The sequence below is a fragment of the Schistocerca nitens genome, chromosome 8 (assembly GCF_023898315.1).
Source record: "Schistocerca nitens isolate TAMUIC-IGC-003100 chromosome 8, iqSchNite1.1, whole genome shotgun sequence".
NCBI lineage: Eukaryota > Metazoa > Arthropoda > Insecta > Orthoptera > Acrididae > Schistocerca > Schistocerca nitens.
The window spans coordinates 308,525,633-308,549,202 of NC_064621.1; positions in this window are offsets into that span (position 1 = coordinate 308,525,633).

A 23,570-nucleotide genomic window follows, 5' to 3' on the forward strand; every position below is an offset into this window, starting at 1 on the left:
ATAAGAAGTCCATAAATGGCTGCAAAGGGTCTCCAAGTAGTCGAACATTAACATTTACATTCACCGATTGGTTCAATCGGAGAAGAGGTCGCAGCCCATTACTTGTAAATACTGCCCAAACCATTGCGGATCCACCACCAGCTTGCACAGTGCCTTGTTGGGAACCTGAGTCCATGAGATCGTGGGGTTTACGCCACGCTTTAACGGTACCATCGGCTCTTAGCAACTAAAATCTGAACTCATCTGTCCAGGCTACTGTTTTCAGTCGTCAAGTGTCCAACCGATACCGTCATGAGCCAGGGGAGACGCAGCAGGCGATGTCGTGCTGTTAACAAAGGCACTCGCGTCGGTTATCTGCTGCCATACCAAATGTCGCTTATTTCCCGTAGTTTTATTTATTTAGCGTATGGCTATACATGCAACATTAATACATCAAGTGTTAGACATTAAAATCTTATAACAATCATAAATATAATTTATGTTTATATTGGTCAGTTAAAAGGTTATATCTAGGTTTGAGATCCATTCTAGCGCCGATGGGGATGCCTCCAGGAAGTCGGCCCAGTTCCCTGCATATGCTCGCAAGGAGCATTCACAATGGATGTGTTGGATCGTCTGTCTAGGGGCACCGCAGTCGCATTCTGGTGACATCGCTCTTCCCCATTTGTGTAGTGAATCCGCACACCTGCCATGTCCAGTACGTATTCGATTTAATGCGGACCATGTTTTCCGTGTTAGTTCCATTCCAGAGATGTTGCAGTTATAGCTCTCAAACCAGGTCTGTAGTTGGTCATTTGTCTTTTGGTTCCAATCTAGTCTCCATTGTTTCATGTGGTCATAGCTGTCAGCTGTGCGTATGGGTGGCTTTCTTGATTTCAATCGAGTGTGTCGCAGTTGTGAGAATTCTTCTTTAATTGGTAGTTCTGGTTTTGTCTCAATCTTCCTGAATTCGTGCAGTAGGGCTGCTTTTCTACGCAGGTCCGGGGGCAGGATATTACATAGCACCGGTAACCAGTACGTGGGCGTGGTTTTAACAGTTCTAGAAATCAACCTCATTGTGTTATTTAATTGCCTGTCAATAAGTTTGGTGTGACAGCTATTAATCCAGACTGGAGAGCAGTACTCAGCCACAGAGAACACTAAGCCGATAGATGAGGTGCGTAATGTTTTTGCGTTAGCTCCCCAAGTAGTACCGCTAAGTTTTTGGATGATGTTATTCCGTGTTCCAATTTTTGCAGTGGTGTTCTCCAGATGTTTTCGGTAAGAAAGAGTGCGATCCAATGTTATACCTAAGTACTTTGGAAACTTATTATGTTTGAGGTTGGTGTTTCCGAGTTTTATGTTAATAATTTCATTTGCCATTTTGTTATTAAGATGTAATGTAGATACTTCAGTTTTGTTAGGGTGTGGCTTGAGTCTCCACCTCTTGAAATAATTGTACAGTATTTCAACGTCATTATTAAGGACTTCTTCTGTATTGAAGAGATACTTGTCTCTGGTAGCCAGTGCTATGTCATCCGCATAGCAAAACTTTCTTGACTTTGTGTTTGGGAGATCTGCTATATAGAGGTTAAACAGAAGAGGGGCCAATACGGAGCCCTGCGGAAGCCTGTTGTTAATAAGTTTTGTTTTGCTTGTCTTTCCGTTTAGGGTGACCTGGAAGGTTCTGTTACTCAGCATATTATGTATTAAGGATGTTAGAATCTGGCAAGGAATCACTCTTAAGAGTTTGTAAATTATTCCATCTCTCCAAACAGTATCATATGCAGATGTTAAGTCTAGAAATACAGCACTTGTTTTCAATTTCTGTTGAAAGCCAGCCTCTACGTAGGATGTTAATGCCAGAACTTGGTCACAGCAACTACGGCCAGGTCTGAAGCCTGCCTGTTCTGTAGGTAAGTTCTCCATAATAATGCCGCTAATTCGATTATGGACAAGTCGTTCGAGAAGTTTGTATGTACAGCTAAGAAGTGCTATTGGTCTGTAGCTTAGCGGTTGGTCTGCTGGTTTCCCTGCTTTCAGCAAAGCTATTATTCTTGCCTTTTTGAATTCTCTAGGGAGATGGTTTGTAGTCAAAATGTTCGAAAAGAAATTTGCCAGCCATTTGACTACGTTCTTTCCAGCGTAGGTTAGAAATTCTGGATGTATGTTGTCAAAACCTGGGGCTTTGCCCGATTTCATATCCTTGAGGGTAGTAATGACATCATCCTCAGTGAATGGTCTGGAAAGCTCGGATATATTTGGAGTATTTTTTTTTAGTGTTCTGAGTTCGCGCTTTATCATCCTGGTACGTGGTTTGTCTCTCGGAGCTCTTGACATTTCGACAATGTTATTTGCAATTTTCTCTGGTGTTATGGTTGGATTTTTCTGGGCTGGTCTTGTCGTACCTCCGAGTTTACGTAACAAACTCCATGCCTTCCTACTTGATTGAGTGAAATTCATTCTTTCAGTTGCTTCAGTCCATCGTTGTCTTCTTGAGGAATCTAGATTGTGGAGGAGGTCATCAGCTATTTCTTGGTCACCACTACTAGTAAAATCCTCATATAGCTGATGGCATTTTGCATCCCATCCTGGGATGTATTCTTTTCGAAACCCCCTAGGGATGTGTTTTTTAGCTGTGGTAATTATAGCTTTCCTGAAACGATCGTGGCATTTAGGTAGCGACGGTATAAACCGGATGCATTTATCAAGGTCCGCTGAATACTTCTCCCAGTCAGCTTTTTTGAAATTCCATCTAGGTCGAGGGAAGGACCGTATCAGGGGTATAGTGACACCGATGTCTAAAATAACAGGCCTATGCTGGCTGTGTGGGAAATCTGTGGCAACCCTTCTATGTATAGGCACTGGTTTTCCCTCGTTATCGATAGTTACAAAGCAGAGATCCGGATTGTAGTCCCTGCGCCAGGCGGCCGAGTGGAATGTGCCCCTCTCCTTGGCATCGAATATGTGATGTAGATTGTTCTCGTCGGCCCATTCCACCAGCGCTTCTCCATGTTCATTATTTTGGGTGTATCGCCACATTTCATGATGGCTATTAAAATCACCGGCATATATCGTTGGGTGTTCATGTATGGGTAGTACAATACTTGGCCAGATTTGGTTTGGTGGTTTGTAGACATTTATAAGTCTTATGTTGTCTACTTTTATATCAACAACATGGATGTTGTAAGCGTAGGCTTCCGCGGCCGTTGTCTTCTTCAATAAAATTCTTCAGGGTATCAGACCGCATCGTCATAATTTCAAAGGTGCCAACGTTTCGGCCAGCGTTGCAGCTAGCCTTCATCAGGGCCTTACGTTAACGTAAGGCCCTGATGAAGGCTAGCTGCAACGCTGGCCGAAACGTTGGCACCTTTGAAATTATGACGATGCGGTCTGATACTAACGTAAGGCCCTGATGAAGGCTAGCTGCAACGCTGGCCGAAACGTTGGCACCTTTGAAATTATGACGATGCGGTCTGATACCCTGAAGAATTTTATTGAAGAACATGGATGTTGTTTTCTGTGCTTGTGGACAGCAGGTGTGCATGTTCAATATCGGATCGGGCATATGTGGCGGTGCCATAGGCGTGATGATATGTTGCGCCTAATTGTTGGAAGCCTTGAATACGTCCTCTTCTTTGTAAGTCTACCTGCGAGTCGGTATGTGTTTCCTGAAGGAGTACCACATCGATGCTATTGTCCAATAGAAACTTTGAAAGATATTCAGATTTGGATCGACTAATTCCCTCAATATTTAGCTGGCAGATCCGGACTGATGGTCCCAATCTTCTAGTCGGATGGTTCCCAAAGGAATCGTTCGTTTGGTCACTTCGTTGTATGTTTGAATTACCGGGAGATCCCAAAGGATAGTCTGGTAGCCAACTTTATAGACTATTTAACCGCGATATAATCACGTTGCCCGGGGTGCACCACGTGGAGGCTAGTCTACTACGCACCCCATTTCCCGTAGTGTTGCTTGTCTATTACCATTCAAAACCTACGCATATGCTGCTGTTCTCGGTCGTCCAGTGAAGGCTGTCGGTCACTGTGATGTCGATGGTGTAAGGTAATATGGTTTCTCGGCACACTCTTGTTGATCTCGGAGTATTGATCCAGCTCCAACCACCATTCCACGGCCATAGTCTGTTAATTCCTGCCGTGTTTCCATAGTCACTCTTCATATGAATCATATTGGTCATAATCAGACCTCCGTCAATGCACAGCCTTTTTATACCTTCTGTACGCGATGCTACCGCCCTCTGTATATGAGCATATCGCTATCCCGTGTATATTCCTCTTAATTTTGTTCCTGTGAGTATTGTGTTTCAGACAGTTAATGGATGAAGTGACTTTTGCCATTGCTTCTATCACAGAATAGTTTACTTACGGAGCAAGCACGTATAGATCACGCTGACCGGCTGAGACCCGACAGTATCACGGAGCCAGAGTTGCAGCACTTGTCCAGTGGACAGACGCGGCCCGGCGCCTTTCTCGCTTTGTTTATCTGCAGCGCTAGGTGCCCCGAGGAACCTTCCACTAAGCTGTTTACTAGGCGAGATAAAGCGACACAGGCGCAGGCGCTGGCGCACAATGCGGCCGCGGCGGCGACAAGCGGCAGCTGCAGATAGCAGCACAAAGCGCCGCCCTCCACTGTGCGCCACTTCTGAGCCTCCGCCCTCCGTGCCGAAGTTCCAGCGCCATATGGCGCAGGAGACGTAGCTCCTGAAACGTTCACACGGAGCAGTGGACTGCAACTGACACTCTCGTACGACTCCTTTCCATTAAAGAGCTGACACCACTACGGAAGGAAACCATCTCGACCCCTTTCATTACACGACAGTTTCTGCGTTTTCTTGTGTCTTATTCTTCCATTAGCAACGCCTTTCGTAATGCTTCCCTTGCGTACGGCTATAATTGATTTGTCACAGGTATCCAGTCAAATACTTTTGTGCGCCCGTTAATCGGTAAACTTCATTAATTATCCACCGCCGGCCGGTGTGGCCGAGCGGCTCTAGGCGCTACAGTCTGGAACCTTGAGACCGCTACGGTCGCAGGTTCGAATCTTGCCTCGGGCATGGATGTGTGTGATGTCCTTAGGTTAGTTAGGTGTAAGTAGTTCTAATTTCTAGGGGACTGACGACCTCAGATGTTGAGTCCCATAGTGCTCAGAGCCATCTCAGCCAATTATCCACCAAATATCTCAAAATTAGACAATTTTTTACTCAGATACCTGCAATTCCATATTTGAAACCTCCCATACTGAACAAACCCTGTGGCGACACAAACTATTTTTCCTTAGTATCATTTTTATGATTTAAACACTTCTGCCCTTCTCTGAGCAACCCATATCGACCTATCCCACTGACGCTATCATTTAACAAAGGCTGTATTATCCATATTATCACAACACTTCAACAGCCACCTTCCACGACTCACTTTGTCATCTGCTGGCAGGATAGTTACTTACATGCAGCGTACTAACTCAAACCAGCAACACTACGAAAAGAACCGTATTACACATGAACATCAATGTCACATCCGCAATCATCGCATTCCAAAATCGTTACAGCAACCACAATCGCCAGACGATAATTACACATTTTAATCCGATCTTTAGGTATATTTAATTTCCTAATTACATTGAAAGCTACATACCCATATATAGTGTTCTAAACTCTTCGCACTAAAGATCTAGGGGTGATAGATCATGCTATACGGAACAAATTTTGTTAAGATTAAAGAGTGTGGAAGACAGGAATACAATATTCCACCTCTATTGTTGAATCTATAGGTTTAAGAGGCAATGACGTAAATAGAACGAAGACTGAGGAGTCAGGATTAAAATTCAGGGTGAAACGCTATAAATGATAAGATTCGCTGATGGCATTGCTATCCTCAGTGAAACTGAAGAAGAATCTTATGGTATGTTGATTGGAATGAACAATCTAATGAGCAAGTGATATGGATTTAAAGTAAGCCAAAGAAATACACAATTTTTTGATAAGTAGCAGAAATTACAATAGCAACAAACTTAATACCGAAACAGGTGATCACGAAGTAGACGAAGTCCACGAATTCTGACGCCTTGAAAGCAAACTAATCTTTGACTGACGAAGCAAGGGCAACATAAGAAGCAGATTAGCGCAGGTAAAGAGGGCATTCATGGCCGAAAAAGTCTACTAGTATAAAACTTATGCCTTAATTTGAGGAAGAAAGATTTGAGAATGCTTGGTTGGAATATAGAATTCTATGATAGTGAGTCGGTGACAGTGGGAAAAACTTAAGAGAACCGAATAGAAGCGTTTGAGACGTGATCCCGCCAATGAATATTGAAAATTAGATGGACTCGTAAGGACTGAGGAGGTTGTCTTCAGGATCGGCAAGGGAAGAAAAATACGGAAAACGGTGACAAGAAGAGGCGACAGATAAGACACCAGGACCTTAATGTCGTGGTAATAGATGGAGCTGTAGAGGGTAATAACTGTAGTAGAAGACAGAGATTGGAATACATCCAACAAATAATTGGGGATGTAGGGAGCAACTGAAACTGAAAGAAGAGGACCGCACACAGGAAAAATTCGGCATTCGTGGGGTGGGGGGAGGGATGGGGGCTGCATCAAACCAATCAGAAGACTAAAGACTAAAATATATAAATATAAAATAGCTACTGCATGAGGAAGTATAAGGCAAATATTAATATACAAATAACTGAACAGAAGCTATCCTCTGCACAACCCATCCCCGAAGGGAGGAATATGATGATCTTCGAGGAAAGAAAGAAGAAAAGGTTATACTGTATGTTGGATCTGTATAAGCAATACTCACTTAGCAAAAATTAGCAAGCAAAAGGATATTCAAGACCGTGACGAAATGACAAGACTGTCAATTAACATAGCGCTCAACTGTCAGTTGGTAACCTGTCCAAAATACTCAAGAAGTAATCACCACCTCGACCATTCGCGAATGCAGTTCGGTCGTCAAATTATAGATTGGCTAACTTACATCTGCGAGGGTTGGAACATTAGTAATGGCAACTATTTATTTACAACTCGTACAAAATAGATACGTGTTTCAAAGTTTTACTGACCTTCAAAGTAGTCACCAGAATTGTGTATAACCCGTTGCCAGCGATGTGAAAGTCGTAGGATACTCTTAACAGTGCCAGTTGTGTTGACAGTTCGAGCGGCGCCGTCTATTGTCCGATGAATTTGTGGCAGTTCTGAAGCGAATGACGTGAAGTGCTTCCTTCAGTTCAGAAATATAATTGAACTTACGAGAGTTTCTGTCGTGGGAATACAGTAGGTGGTATAGCAATTAGCAGCCCCATCAGTCTAAGAGATCAATAACAGCTTGCACTGTACGCGATTGAGCATTTTCCTGCAAAATGATAGTCAGGTCCAGCAAAAAGTGTCATCACTTCTGTCAGGAAACACTTCAAGCAATTCGCTTCAGAACTGCTACACATTTGACGGGCAATAGACCGCGCCGCTCGAAGTGTCAACACAACTGGGACTGCTAAGAGTATCCTACGACTTCCACATCGCCGGCAACGGGTTATACACAAGGTTGGTGACTACTTTGAAGGTTAGTAAAACTTTGAAACACGTGTGTATTTTGTAAGAGCTGTCAATAAATAGTTGTCACTATTAAAATTCCAACCCTCGTATATCCACGTACATACTCCTCAATCATCGTACGGTGCGGTGCTGAAAGCTCCCTCCACAACTACAAGACCGCCCCCGGTAGCTGAGTGGTCAGCGTGACAGAATGTCAATCCTAAAGGCCCGGATTCGATTCCCGGCTGGGTCGGACATTTTCTCCGCTCAGGGAGTGGGTGTTGTGTTGTCCTAATCATCATCATTTCATCCCCATCGACGCGCAAGTCGTCGAAGTGGCGTCAAACCGAAAGACTTGCACCAGGCGAACGGTCTACCCGACGGGAGGCACTAGTCACACATTTCATATCACAACTACAAGTCATTCCTTTCCTGTTCCACTAACAAATATGGCTAGAGGAAATCGACTAAGTGCCTCGGTACATGCCCTGTAATACCTTCTAAGTCCTTACGTGATGTGTAGGTTGGCGGCATCAGAATCCTTACTTAGCCAGTTTGAAATGCTGGTTCTCTGTTATTCCTCAATATTGTTCGACGCAACGAATGTCGCCCTCCATCCAGAGACTCCCACTTGCGTTCTCGAAGCGTCTCCGTTACATTTGACTGTTGTTCGAACCTACAGGTAAGATCTGATGTGGGTCCCAACACTCGAGCAGTACTCAAGAATGGATCCACCAGTGTCCTTTATGCGGTGTCCTTTACAGATGCACCACACTTTCCTTAAACTCTCCCTATAAAGCAGAGTTGTCCATTCGTCTTTCTACTACAATCATTAAATGCTCATTTCATGTCATATTGCCTTACAACGTTGCGCCTAGATATTTATTATTTATTGGACATGACTGTGTCAAGCATTAGATTATTAATGTTATATTCGAACGTAACGTGTTTGCTTATCCCACTTATCTGCATTAGCTCATATTTTTCTACATTTTGAAGTAGCAACCATTCATCACACCAATTAGAAACTTCGTCTCATGATGTCAGTCAACGATGACAACCAGCATCATCAGCAAAGAGCTGCAGATTGCTGGTCACTGTGTCCACCAGCTCATTTATATGTATAGAAAATAACAGCGTTCCGGTCATATTTTCCTGGAGCACTCCTGAAGATACGATTGTCTCTGATGAACACTCACCGTTGAGACAATGTAGTGGGTTCTGCTGCTTACGAAGTCTTCGAGCTCCTCCGACGCCTTGGAACCTATCGCACATGCTCATTACTGCGTTGGTAGTCTGCTGTGGGCAAAGTGTCAAATGAGTTTCGAAAATGTTACATTTTGGAATCTTTCTCTTGCCTTTCATCCATAGTTCATAGGATATCATGTGAGAAAAGGGCAAGAAGAGTTTCGAAAGAGCGATTCTTTCTAAAATCCTACTGACTCGTGGCCAGAAGCTTTTCGATCTCAAGGAATATGCTCGAGAACTCTGTAGCAAATGGATGTTAAAGGAGAGATATTTGTAAGTTTTAAGGTCCGTTCTTTTACCCTTCTTAAATACAGGAGTCACATGCGATTTCTTTTACGGTCGCTCGGACGGATTTGCAATAAACGCACGTTATGTAAGGGCACCAATGCCATAGCATAGTCCCTGTAAAACCGAATTGGGATTCCATCCGGACCTGGTAACTTATTTCCTTTCAAATAATTCAGAGCATCTTTATGCCAGCGATGCCTACTGCTACGCGCTCCATACGGGAGTCTGTGCAATTGTGAAATGTCAGTATATTATGTGATTCTCCAGCTTGAAACTTCGGCTTTCCATTTGATGCCCTCTACTGCCACACCAGACTAGTCACGGATGATTGGATAGTAGCCTTAAACCCGCTTAGCGAATTGACGTAGGACCAGAAATTGCTCGTGTTTCGGCAAGATATTTTGGTAAGGTACGTCGTGGACAGATGTCGTAAGCTTCGGACATCCATCTTTTTCATAGACGCACGAATTTCGCGTAACCTTAGCCTGTCGTCATTTTCAGGTTCTGTTTTGAACCGAGAGTGCGACAATTGCTTTTGGGATGCCTTCTTTACTGATTTATGACTTTTGGTAACTATATTGGCTGTGATGACATCATGGTCATAAATCCCTGCATCCATACCGACACCGTCGATAATGTCGGGCCTGTTTGTTGCTACAACGTATAAAATATTTCCATTTCGTGTGCGCTGTGAAACTAGCTGCTCAAGACTGTTTTCGGAAAACAAGTTCAAAAGTTCTTCTCAAGAATGTCAGTCTGTACCCCCAGGAAAGAACCCCAATACGTTCGAGTGTATGCACAGTAGATTAAAGGTCGCCTCCAACAAATATTGCTTGATCTAAATATTTCCGCACTATTGACTGAAGGCTGCGTTTGAACGACTTTTGAATCTGGTGACCGGTAAAAACACCCAACAAGTTACTTGATTTCACACAGACCCATATACGCGACAACTTCACTGTCACACTCAAAATCGATCTCAGTATGGATAATGTTTTTGTCAACTGCAATAGAGGCTATCCTACGTATGCAATCTGAATTGTCTTCTCGATATGTATTCTATGAATCGCTAAATTACTCAGAGTTTTATACTTTGTCCTTCAGCCAGCCGTCATTCTCGAGAGTAATTTGGGAGCAAGAAATTTCCTGGAAGGAAGTTCATTTCGGAACTTTCTTATAAATAATTTCACTATTAACTGTTACAATTTAGGCAGCCAAAGTGTCTTTACTCGGAACACGGTTTGATTTCGCTATCTTCGTGTCATCTGACGAGTGTTCATCAGAGTACCTCAAACTACTTCCAAACACAAAAAAACCCTATGCTCTGCTGTCCACGTAGCTGCTTCCTATGTGTAGTGCACCCCTGACCTATCAAATGGCGTCTTACAATTTCAAACTCGATAACGCAGGTCCAGAAATCTGTAGCCAAGACAGTCACACACTCGACGAAGCCTTGTTGAGACCCTCCACTCGGCTCCAAACCATAGGACCCCGACCAAATCTGGGAACGATGCTGCAATCTGCGAGCTCTGCTTGAATCCTGCGTACAATTCCAGCATCCTTCACCACTTCGGCTAGCCACCTGAGGACAGCTTCAGATGCCAATCGAGAGTCGTGGTTGGTGCCGAAGTGAGCCACAACTTGCCAACGACTGCACTTGGCTCCCCGGCAGACCTGCCGAGTGCTTTCTTTATAGTCTTGAACACTACTTTCGTAAGGGGCTACATAACGCTCCTAACTTTGACTTACTTTTAAATAGCAAACCGCTGCCCCTGTGCATCTGCTCGGACCCTGCCGAAGGACTGGCTACCTGGCCACTCACAGGGTGGACAGGCGAGGCCAGATGGCCAGCATCCACACTGGTGCTCTTCCTCGAGTGACACGAACGTGTCACCCTGCGGTGAACACGGATCCTCCGCGTCGGATACAGTGGAAGGTGCTTCGTCAGAAACGACCATGGGAGAAACAAGTGATACCTGAAATGTCTCGTGCGATGCTCCAAATTCTCCATCTCCATCCAGAGATAAGAGCCCGAAGACGGCTAAATGTAGCCTTATCGTGTTCTCCTGTTCAAGGGTTGTGGCCACTCCTCCTGTACCCGCACACATCACTCAAACATCCTAAACATCCTTGCAGGGCTACGCAAAGAGTAAACTGTAAAAGCACAGACAGAAACCTAGGTATCCAACTTGATACCTTCCTGAAATGTAACCAATGGAGGCTGGGGTCTTAATGAGCTGTTTAGCTAGTTCAGAAGAAATGACAACAGTGCTACAGCTGACGAAGTTTACACTTCAGTGTTGCAAAAACATGAGATTACACCTCATAAATAGAAAATAATTTAAGAAATAGGCCACCAAGAAAACGCAGAAGATGATATATGTGTAACTTGCCTCTCTGCAGGTGTCTACCACGAGCAGCTGCAGCCTGACTAACCATTAGCCAAATCTTCTTATTACAGATGCCGTAGACTGTGTGCGTCATGTCAACGATATGGGCAGTTTCGTCACCCGAAGCAATTGTGTTTTGGAGAAGGCAGTATAACGGCCAGATTTGATATGGTATCGTTGCGTCCGCTAATTCCCATGAAGGCTACACCACTTTGCTCTCCCAAGTCAGACTTATCACAACTGCCAGAATGGTTAAGCTTAGCTTGAAGTCGTATTTCTGTAGGGATTTGACTTCAGAGCGTAAGAGTTTGTTAGAAGCTTCGTTATAATTACAAAAAAAAAAAAAAAAAAACGAATAGGCGAATGACATAGCTAGGGACAGGGACATTACTTTCTTCACAATGCGCTAGAACACTCCTAGTTCTCACACACGTAACTATATTTTTATAATACGCACCGTTGGTTCCAGAGGAAATGTATTGTCAATACTTTGCATGTTATTGTCATATATAACGGCAAAGATAGTTCACCAAACAGCCTTTACCGTTGTTTAGTTATGACGCTTTGAATTCATTGTAATGATAAGGGTAAAACACGTTTTGAAATAGCCTTTTCGTTTTTAATATAGTCGTCGTCCGTTGAAATCTGTCGCTTTTGTTTACAGCTCTTGGCCAGTTTCAACAGTTATGACTTACTGAAAGGATATCACATGTTTCTCTTATTGGCTAAGGGTACAGTTTGCAACCGATGCACACCTTTCGAGAGCCAACAGATTAACGCAAAGTTCATACAACATTATTGTATTTGATGGTAAGCTTGCGGGCATCCACATACAGGTCTATTCATCACATTTTAAATCATGAAGGACACATTTATCCGCTGATTACTGCCCTATCTCTTGTAGTGAATCTAGTCTACGCATGTTTCAGTGAAAAATCGGTTATTGAAGAGATGTTACTCTCTATGTTATCAGAACGTGCTTAGGAAACGCGTCACTCACTTCAAAATTTTGAAATGGGCCAAAAGTCTCTCTTGTTTTCAACATGTACGCTGCTCAGCAAAGCTTAAAGAGACGGTTCATGAAGTAACCACTTGGTGCAAATGAAAGGATGTACGGGGGATGTTACTGTAGGTTTCCCAGTCGTGCACAGAAAGCTGGAAGTCATATGGCGTGAGGTAAGATTGACTATAACTATCCGCAGTTGAAGGAAAGAAAAAAAAAACAGTGCATATCAATCACAAGGAGTTAAGATGCACTGTAATGCTGCCATTCGTTACAAAATGGCTTGGGGAAAACATATGGATGACATCACACGGGTCAGAATCATAGGAAAACTGGAAGAAGGACCAAGTGTGAAGAGTGTAACTTTCACGTTCGTGGGTTCCGAAACTGCTGCCCAAAGGAGAGGAGGTGTACGACTAGAGTCAGCTACAGCCCTAGATGACCACCACATCGTACAAGAGGCAACAGGGGAGCTACGTCAAATACCGGGTTCAGCCACGTTTAATAGGACTGCAAGGCACCCAACTCACCCTCACATGGCACGAAGACATCATGGCGGTGGTCTGTTTGCCCCACGACCAGTGCTTCGTGTTCCGGTGTCACCTATACATAGGTGTCACCGTTTGCGACAATGTCAAGAGCGTAAGGAATGGACCGGCACGGTGTAGGGTCGCATTTCCATCTCTGATCAGAGTTGATTCAGTCTGAGTAGTTATTATGAAGGTACCTTCATTATGGAGAAGTGGGAACATGTGATGCACCTGGAAACATTATCGAATCTGATCGTTTTGGTGGTTTAGGTGTTATAGTGCGGGGGAGCACAATGTTGCATGAGCTTACAAGTTTCCAGATCTTTGAACACTGTACTCATTCCGAAGTGCGTCTTCTTACGGATGACAAAGCGCGACCGCATCGAACTGTGCATGTGGACGAGCTGATGGAAAGAGGATATTCGGCGAATGGACTGGCCAGCCCTTACCCCGTCTTAAATCCCACCAAGAGCCTGTGGGATGCTTTTGGGAGACTCCAGCTGTTGTCAACCGCGCGGCCGGGTAGCCGCGCGGTCTGAGGCGTCTTGTCACGGCCCGCACGGCTCCCCCCGTCGGAGTTTCGAGTCCTCCCTAGGATATGGGTGTGTGTGTCGTTCTTAGCGTAAGTTAGTTTAAGTTAATTAAGTAGTGTGTACGCTTATTTTTTATTATTAAAGAAGTAAAACAATTTTGTGTACCAGTAGGCAAAGAACTGAATGTAATTAGCTGCCAGTGGATGTTGACATTACGCGCAATATTTTTGCAGAAGGCTATCAGTATGAAGATACACACGGACAGAAGAAATAGAAAGAAGATGAGGGAAAGAGATAAAAACTTTCAAGTTTGATAAATAAAACCAAACAGATTCATCGAAAGTACATACTGTGCTCTCCCGTGCCTCGCTTTCCAGTCGGTTCGACAAATCTGGAACCTATACGTGGAAGAGCGATTTTCAAAAATCGATAAAATATTAAAACCTCGTAAGTTATAAGAGCCTTATCATACCATATCTACTCTAAGACATAAAGCACAATTAAAAATAATATTAATAATATTTTTAGTGCTTTTGCGTAGCACATTTTTTCTTTGTGGTATCTAGGCCTTTCTTTCCGCACCTGCACATATATAAGTTGTATAGATTAATTGCCATCTTCAGAAACTGTAATTAAAGTCTTATTAAGACTTTTATACAAGTTGTATAGGTTAATTGCCGTCTTCAACAACTGTAATTAAAGTCTTATTAACACTTATTAAGGTTGCTAAAGACGGCAATTAACCTATACATTTTGTATGCTGCTTACGATTTTCAGAATAACTGGATTGGAATTAGCGTAGTGCTCTAAGGCGCTGCAGTCCTGGACTGTGTGGCTGGTCCCGGCGGAGGTTCGAGTCCTCCCTCGAGCATGGGTGTGTGTGTTTGTCCTTAGGATACTTTAGGTTAAGTAGTGTGTAATCTTAGGGACTGATGACCTTAGCAGTTAAGTCCCATAAGATTTCACACACATTTGAAGAATAACTGAATTATTGAAATTTATATCAGTTGGTAGGCCTCTCTCTGCCAGTTCAGTGGCCATACGTGAGCACACAAAAATTTATAATTTGATTGTAAATAAACATTGTAATCTAAGACTGGAACTATAAGCAAATGTTTTCCTGGATCGCTGTAAACTTTTTCGTCACTGTGTCACAAGCTGGAAATATTTTCTCTTGATTCACGAATGAATTTCTTTATTCTACATAATATAGATCGACGATATGGTTCCAGAGCATTCCAACACAATGTGAAAACGTCTGCATGAGATAATTACGAACACAGACTACACAGTCAACGCCTCTTAATTTCTTGGACACGTTTTCTAAACAAACGAAAAGCGCGAAAACCTGGAGAATGTTTTATATGCTTGGCGTGTAGGACTTATGACCAATAGGAATCCGCTGTTTCCTGCAGCGAGAAGCGATCGCGACGGCCTCGCGATGCCCCGGGAGGCCGTCGGTATCGATCTGGGCAGCGGACGCCGATAGCGGACAGGAAAACAAATGATTGCAGCAGGAATGACTCAGCCGCCCCCCTCTGGAACGGCAAATAGATTGCGCCTCCCGGCAGTCAACAGGAAGGCGTCATCATGTACGAGATCTTCTTTTCAGTAGCAAGAAATGACAGAATTCCTCCTTCCGCAGTCTGAGGATGATGGCGTATCTCCAAGTCCTAACTGGTTTTTCCGTAGATGTTTACGTTTCCCTGACACTTTGAAATATTTCTATTCACGCTTGAGAGGACACAAGTGCTGGTTCACTGCTCCATCAATTATCGTCGACTACCTGAGTTTGTTTATCTGCACTTTGTCCACAAAAATCATCAAAGAAACCTAGAAAGCAGTTTACACTACGTAATCAAACCGTCCAACATTCAGAACATGTTTTACATGTCAGTGACACGTAGAGTGCTTAGGGAATAAAGTAATTAGGCTTCCGTAAAATAATGGCGAGATTCAGATGGCAATAACAGCAAAATCTCTACACCATTTTGGCTTGGTTTTTGATGCAGCTTTTTGTCTAAGAAAGTACATTTTGGTCTTTAGCTCTTAATATATTTTATAACAGCTAATATGACATAATAGCACGAATAGAAAATATTATAATATCACCTGTATATAAAGAAGGATTCTGTGACACTTTGACGATATATACATATATATTCTTTATTGCCGTTGGTAAGATAAAGTGGTTCCTAAAGGTAAATTTTTACTTTGTTGTCAGACAGAAAGAAATGTAAGGTCAGTGTTTAAAGTTCCGTAGACGAATATTTCGGACACAGAGGGAATATCGCATGACGCATAGCTGTTTGGAGAATGGTCTCTGCACTGTACTTAACAATTTAAGGATCATGGTTATCTGTGCTAGTACTTAACATAAAATTACGGGTATACAAATGTCGATTATTTATTCCTGAAGACAAATCAAATGGCTCCAAGTACTATGGGACTTAACATCTGAGGTCATCAGTCCCCTAGACTACTTAGACCTAACTAACCTAAGGACATCACACACATCCATGAGCGAGGCAGGATTCGAACCAGCGACCGTAGCAGCAGTGCGGTTCCGGACTGAAGCACCGAGGACCACTCGGCCATAGCGGCCGGTTTTCTGAAGACAATTTAGCCTTTGACGGCAAATGTTTATTTTAGCCACGATTATATTATTGAGTCTGTCCTTGTATATGTATATTACGAGCAACTGGAGTTGCTATATACAAACGTATGTAAAAACTTAGCATCTGTAGGTATCTTTCGTGGCCTGCAGCGCCACCACTTTAGAGGCAAATGGCGGAAGATTATCCCAATATATTTCTCTGTTGTTACTCATTTATAGCTTCTTCACTGGCTACTCTGGATATACTTAAGCTAAGTTTATATTCCCCAGTATTGTCCTGTGCAATTACATTTTAATATGTCCTGAAATCAAGCGCTTCCTTATGCGATCAAAAACGTTTTTATGAAAGAAGTTATCCAAACGGAGTACTGCCGTGCGGTGTGGGATCCGCATAGGATGGGACTGACGGAGCTCGTTTTGTATTATTGCGAAATAGAGAAGATAGTGCCACAGACATGATACGTGAATAGGAGTGGCAATCATTAAAACAAAAACGTTTTTCGTTGCGACGGGACTTTGTCATGAAATTTCAATCACCAATTGCCTCCTCAGATGGCGAAAACATTCTGTTGGCACCCACCTACGTAGGGCCAAATGATCATCACGATAAAATGAGAGAAATCAGGGCTCGCACAGAAAAATTGAAGTGCTAATTTTTCCCGTGCGCCTTTCGAGAGTGGAACGGTAGAGAGACTGCATGAAGAAGGGCCATTGAACCCTCTGCCATGCACTATCTCGTGAATAACATAGTAATCACGTAGATGTAGATGATGTTGCTGAATCAGAAGAAAGAGGTGTAGTGGAAAGCTATTCGTATCCCAACTGTGTCTTCTCCTCTTTGTGACAGTTCCTATGTTTACCGCAGCAATGTACTAGATGTCGAGAGCTTCGTGAGAGGCAGTTGTCATGTGATCTACAAAATCGGTGTAAGAGGACCTGGTTTTCATTCAGGATTCCTACTAGTATGCAATCAAGATAGCGCAGAGGAAAAACAGACAGTCACATTTTCGTCATTCGCCTCCTTTCACAATCTCTGTCCAGTGTTCCGATTTTTACCTTCTCTCCAGGAATATGACTGTTGACTGAAGATCAACCCACAGTCACAAATCTTCAATTAATTTTATTCAGGCTGCATCAAAACACAACGAGATTCTACACTGTATTTGTCATCTGTATCCGTTTTCGATCGGCAGTGGGAAATCGTGGTCCATTTTTCTTTTCGTTTACTTGCAATATTAGGTACCACAATAAAAATTTATTTAGCGATTTCCAGTTACCATGTCTTTATAATGTTAGACTTGTTTCCCACGTTGTGACCCCTATTGCATGGCCGGAAGGTGCCTAAACTTCAGTGCTTCTTCGTCTTCTTCTTCGTCTGCTCCATCTTCGTGTTTCACGACGAAACACTTTCATCCAAAAATAAGAAAAGATCTAGCTTAGAATCCACATAAATCTCTTGCTATGATATGCGTCAGCCAAATTTTATAAAAGGAAAAACCTTACTGAGAATAAGAAACTCGCCTCACACCATTACACCATACGTCCCAATAACCACTACGGATGGAAGACAAGGACTGAACCTGTAAGATCTGCACAAATAAAGAAAAATGCATGTTTGATGCTTTCTTTCACGAATGTAATGTGTCCACCGTTTTGATGTGCCTGACAGCATGAAAGTTATTAGGAAAATCTGATGTCACATTGAGATTTATTGAAATAGTAGAGTAACCACGGAAGGGGTAGCTTAATATACAGTCTTTCAGCTGGTTCTTAAATACTTGTATTTGGTCAGAAGCCCTATCCAGACAGTAATAATGGAAGAGATAGAGAAAATCAAAGGAATAGCTTGTTTCGTAATCAATTCATTTATTAACGAGGAAACATCACCACCTTCACCTCATATTTTAAGATCGAAATAGAATACTTGCAAGATATCTGTCGCGGTAATCGATCTTGTGAGAAAGTTTGGAAGGTCTTTTCGGATAGTAGGTACTTATGATCTTAAAAAAGTATAGTTTTTAAACTTTCGTGTCCATCGTTTGTCACTCGCTCCGCCCCACTACAGTCGAGAGTTAAGTACCGTACAGCGGACTAGGACCAGAGCCCTCCTATTCGATGTGGAAGACGAGGGAAGAGGTGACGGGTGGTCGACACAACTGCCCAACGTGTTCTGAAATTCCACTAAGTAAGTAATACGAGTACGTAATGTGTCAACCTTATGCATTCATACTCTCAAATTCAGTAATGTTTTAACTATATTCTAATTTGATATTCTGAAGCTATACATATGCCTTAATACCAAAATGACTAAACCTATGCACCTGAAGAGTTTGTGAAATGAACCTAATGATTTTTTAATGAACATTTAATCATACCACTCATGCTGAAGAAGAACTCATCTCCTTCACTTTAATAATGCCAGCTTTAAAATCCAAAGAAATAACCCACTACAGCGATGATAACGAATAAATAGCGTTAAGCGAATTCTTAAACAACATTCTAATTTGCTCCATTCATTTACACTGCATTCGTGAATCACAACATAAAAATGTTCAACGCAAGAAGATCACTGACATCAGCCACAGATTAGAGACAGCGCACATTGGTGCAATGAACAAAGTGCGTTACCAGTGTCAAAACAGTCATTCACAAACCTCTTAGTCATTCAAATGTGTAGTACTTAACGTTCGAGCATTAGCAGGATCCAGTGTGGCGGAGAAAGTGACCAACACCCCGTGTGCGTAGAAATTTGAAAGGTGTACTTTCAGAAGTTATAACTGCGTACTACCAGAGTTATGGCCCTAACTTTTGTGCAAGATCGATCGCCTGGTCTGCTGCCGTCTAAGTGTGCTTTTCACTTTAAAATATGAAGTGAAGTTGGTGATATTTCCTTGTAAGGGTGAGATCGTCACATATAGAAAGTACTGCGTAAGAAGTTCCAAGATAGACTTTGAGCGTTACGGAGAGATTCATTTTTAAAATTACAAGAATATAATTTTTGTTGTGTCTAGACCATACAGCCTAGACACAATGCTGTAGCCGATAGGGCACGCAAGGCTAACGCAGACGGGCGTGAAGTCTGGAACATGAGAACTTATAAATGAATAAGAAGAAAAGTACGTAGATGCTTGTTACTTAACTTTTAATTAGTCCTTGGAATACATCTCTCTTGAATATTAGTAAGCTATAGGCACTGATACAAATGGCGCCTTGCTAGGTGGTCGCCAGTTAACTTAGCAGAGGGCTATTCTACTGTCTATCTCTCGGCAAATGAGAGCAAGGCTTAGCACGTCCAATCGCTAGCTATGTTGTCCGTACAACTGGGGGCGAGGTCTCCTCAGTCTCTCGAGACCTGCCTTGTGGTGGCGCTAGGTTTGCGATCCCACAGTGGCGACACGCGGGTCCGACATGTACTACAGGACCGCGGCCGATTTAAGTTACCACCTAGTAAGTGTGGTGTCTAGCGGTGACACCACATTCCTCCCCCGCAAATCGGCGAACGGTCGTGAGATAAGGCTTCCGCCCGCCGTGGGGGGGACCGCATGTTGACGTATGCGATGAGGTGGGGAGCCTAACAACAGGCGAGGCTGTGCCACCCGCACCCGGCCATTCGGTCCGAGGGGAGCTAGGAAACGCCTGAAAACCTAGTCCAGGGTGCACGTCAACATGCGGTGTATGCGCACGTAATGAGACAGGAGGGGCCGAAGGGTCGACCTCCATTGCGTCGGGGAATCCGACGCGCGATGACGACATCTGGTCCGGAGCGGGCAAGAGGTCCATGGCGGAGGACGGCTGGTCACGGGAAGCGAGCGGCGGCGCGTGACCCTGGGAGGCGCCGGGCGGTTGCAGCGAAGCGTCCACTGCGGGCGGCGCCGGCGGCGGCTGCGGCGGCGGCGCGACGCCATGAGGCAAAAGGGAAGGCAGCGTCGGTAACACCTGGGGATGAGACGAGCCAGTAGATGGGTCCCCAGGGCGCTGACCTGACGGCTCCGTCGCTGAAAGCAGACGGGGAGCGGCAGAAACCAGGCGACGACAGAGGCGCAGCTGATTGAGATGCCGACGCACCTCGCCAGAGGCCCCCAAAACCAAATACATCGCGCGGCCGAGGCAGCGAAGAATGCGCCCTGCGAGCCAACGCTGTGAACCGCGATAGGTGCGATAATAGACAACGTCGCCAGGAGCAAAAACAGGAGTCTGCCGCTGCACAGGAACCTGATGTGGCGGATGCAGCAAAGACATCAAGGTGCGATGAGAACGACCATGGAGCAATTCAGCCGGCGAGCGACCATCGCGGGGCTGAGAGCGATACGAAGACAAAATGAGCAACAATGCGTCCTCCCTAGAATGCGACTCTTTCAACTTCAACATCTGTGATTTGAAAGTCCGGACCAATCGTTCCGCGGCACCGTTTGACTGAGGCGAAAACGGCGCGGATGTCAGATGTTGAATACCATTGGCCTTGCAGAATGACTGAAATTCAGCGGACATGAATTGTGGGCCATTGTCGGAAACAATAGTCTGCGGAAGACCTTCAATGCAAAAGATAGCAGACAAGTCTTGGATTGTGGCAGAAGACGTCGTGGAAGACATCCGGACAACAAAAGGAAAATTACTGAAAGCATCGACCACAACCAACCATCGAGCATTCCAGAATGGACCAGCAAAATCGATGTGCAAGCGTTGCCAAGGGGAAGTGGCTTTCGGCCATGCAAAGAATTGCCGCGGCGGTGCGGATTGCTGTTCGGCACACGCCACGCAAGAGGAGCACATATTCGTAATCGCAGCATCGATTCCGAACCAAGTACAGTGCTGACGAGCAAGTTGTTTCGTACGCACTATACCCCAATGTCCTTGGTGAAGAAGCTTTAAGACAGAGGACTGTAACGAACGTGGGACCACGACTCTGGATTGATCATTATCGGAACGCAACAACAAAACACCACGTCGTACAAAAAGTCTCTCCTTGTGAGCAAAAAAACGGCGAACCAAAGGATCCTCGATCCGTGACTTTGACAAGGGCCATTGCGTAGCAACAAAACGCAAAACAGTAGCAAGGACAGGGTCAGCAGCTGTGGCTGTAGCTACACGACGAAAATCCATCGGAAACGATTCGACCACGTCATTGGTTTCCGAATCAATGAACATGCAAGCAAGTTCGGAAGAATCGAAGGCTTTATCCTCAGCAACAGGCAAACGGGACAACGCATCAGCGTTTCCGTGCTTAGCAGTGGACCGATACAAGATATCGTAGCGGTACTGCGAGAGAAAAAGTGACCAGCGAATGAATTTCTGCGCTGTACGTGGAGGTACAGGCTTGGTCGGATGAAAAAGCGATGTCAAAGGTTTGTGGTCCGTGGTGATGGTAAAGTGACGACCATACAAGAAATCGTGAAACGTTGTAACACCAAACACGAGAGCTAAAGCTTCTTTCTCTATCTGTGAATAATTTCTTTGCGCAGATGAGAGCAATTTGGACGCAAAGGCAAGCACAGCACAGCACCGGTCCCGAAATCCGATGCATCTACCATCAACAAAAGGGGTTTCTGGGGATCGAATGGCGTAAGGCACGTATTCGAAAGTAACGCCGATTTCAACTGGCGAAAGGCGCGTTCGCATTCCGTCGTCCAGACGAACGGAACACCTTTACGGCGTAAGAGATGAAGCGGAGCTGAAATGGAAGAAGCATTGCGCACAAACTTTGCATAATAATTAATTTTACCCAGCACACTCTGTAGTTGTTTAACATCCCGTGGCGAAGGCAACTCCTGTATGGCACGGAGGTGCTCTGGACTCGGATGTATACCTTGGGCATTTATGACATGCCCCAGGTAGGGTAAGTCCCGAGCAAAAGACACACATTTGTCCTTCCTCAAGCGAAGACCATTCTGACGCAAGACCTGAAATAATGTTCGGAGATTTTGCAAATGTTCGGCTTCTGTCTTTCCTGAGATCACAATATCGTCCAGATAGTTCGCAGCAGTAGGGACCGACGCACAAACAGTTTGTAAATATTGCTGAAACAAAGCAGGGGCGGATGCACACCCGAATGGCAGTCTTTTGAAGCGATACAAGCCAAGATGCGTGTTTACCACCAAGACGCGCTGGGATTCAGCGTCCACAGGTATTTGCAAGTACGCATCTGCTAGGTCCAATTTTGAAAAATATTTTGCCGGGCACAGTTTGTCAAAAAGATCTTCCGGGCGGGGCAAAGGAAAAGTAGCAGTCACAAGTTGAGGATTCACAGTTGCCTTGAAGTCCACACAAAGTCTCAATTTTCCGGAAGGTTTTGGTAAAATTACTAAGGGTGAGGCCCAGAGAGAAGCCTGCACACGTTCAATTACACCTTGTGATACTAAATCGTGTAATGTTCTTGCGACCTCATCACGCAATGCGTGGGGAACATTGCGCGCTCTGAAAAATTTCGGTTGCGCGTTTTCTTTCAGTTCCAAATGCGCTTCATAGTCCTTAGCGCAACCAAGGCCCGGTGTAAAAATGTCTGCAAATTCTTCACAAAGACTAGAAACACTGGCGGAAGGCACAGTCTGATTCACTGATAGGACCTGATTTACTATAGACAAATTAAACAATTGAAACAAATCTAAACGAAACAAGTTCACTGCAGTAGAAGAACGAAGAACGTAAAATGATACAAGTTTTGTCTGTCCCTTGTATGTTGCAATAAGGCTGCACTGTCCTAACACCGGAATATTCTGTCCTGAGTAACTATGTAACTTAACATTTGCGGCACGCAGTGGCGGTTTGCCCAGTTGTTTGTACGCGTCGTGATTGAGCAATGAAACTGCAGCTCCGGTATCGAGCTGGAATGGTATCACTGTGCCTTCAAAGTCTAAGTCCACAAAAAGTTTATTGTCCTGCTGACGACAAGAGCGACTGTCACGTGCAATTTGAACTGATACAGATACAGAAGCACTTGCGACTTCACGGGATTTTCGGCGACGTCGACGCACACTGTTTGTGGGACGAACACAGTCACCGTTAGCTAAAGTGTCACTGGATGGGTGGGAATGAACTACATTAATGTCCATGGGCGAAGGTCCACGAGCCTGATTGTCCTGAGTTCGATTCCGGCGCGAAGCAAAGGGCCTGGAATTATTGTGATTGTCTGATCTAAGCCTTTTCTGGCAAACACTTTGAACATGTCCTTTCTTTTGACAGTAAAAGCAAATAGCTTGGCGTGACGGGCAATTTTCACGCGAATGTCTAGCTGCACACCGCGGGCATGATTTCACTACAGTTGCTTGCTTACGCGGCGCACGTGTTTGCAAGGTAGGCTGCCGCTGCGGTAACGGGCGCGAGGGCTGCTTAGCGTCCCGTGCAGCGGGCCCGGCGGGCCGGTTAATGTGACACACTGCTGGCGAAGTTTCAAATGAGTCCTGAGCAGAGTCAAGTGTGTCTTGCCTATCCA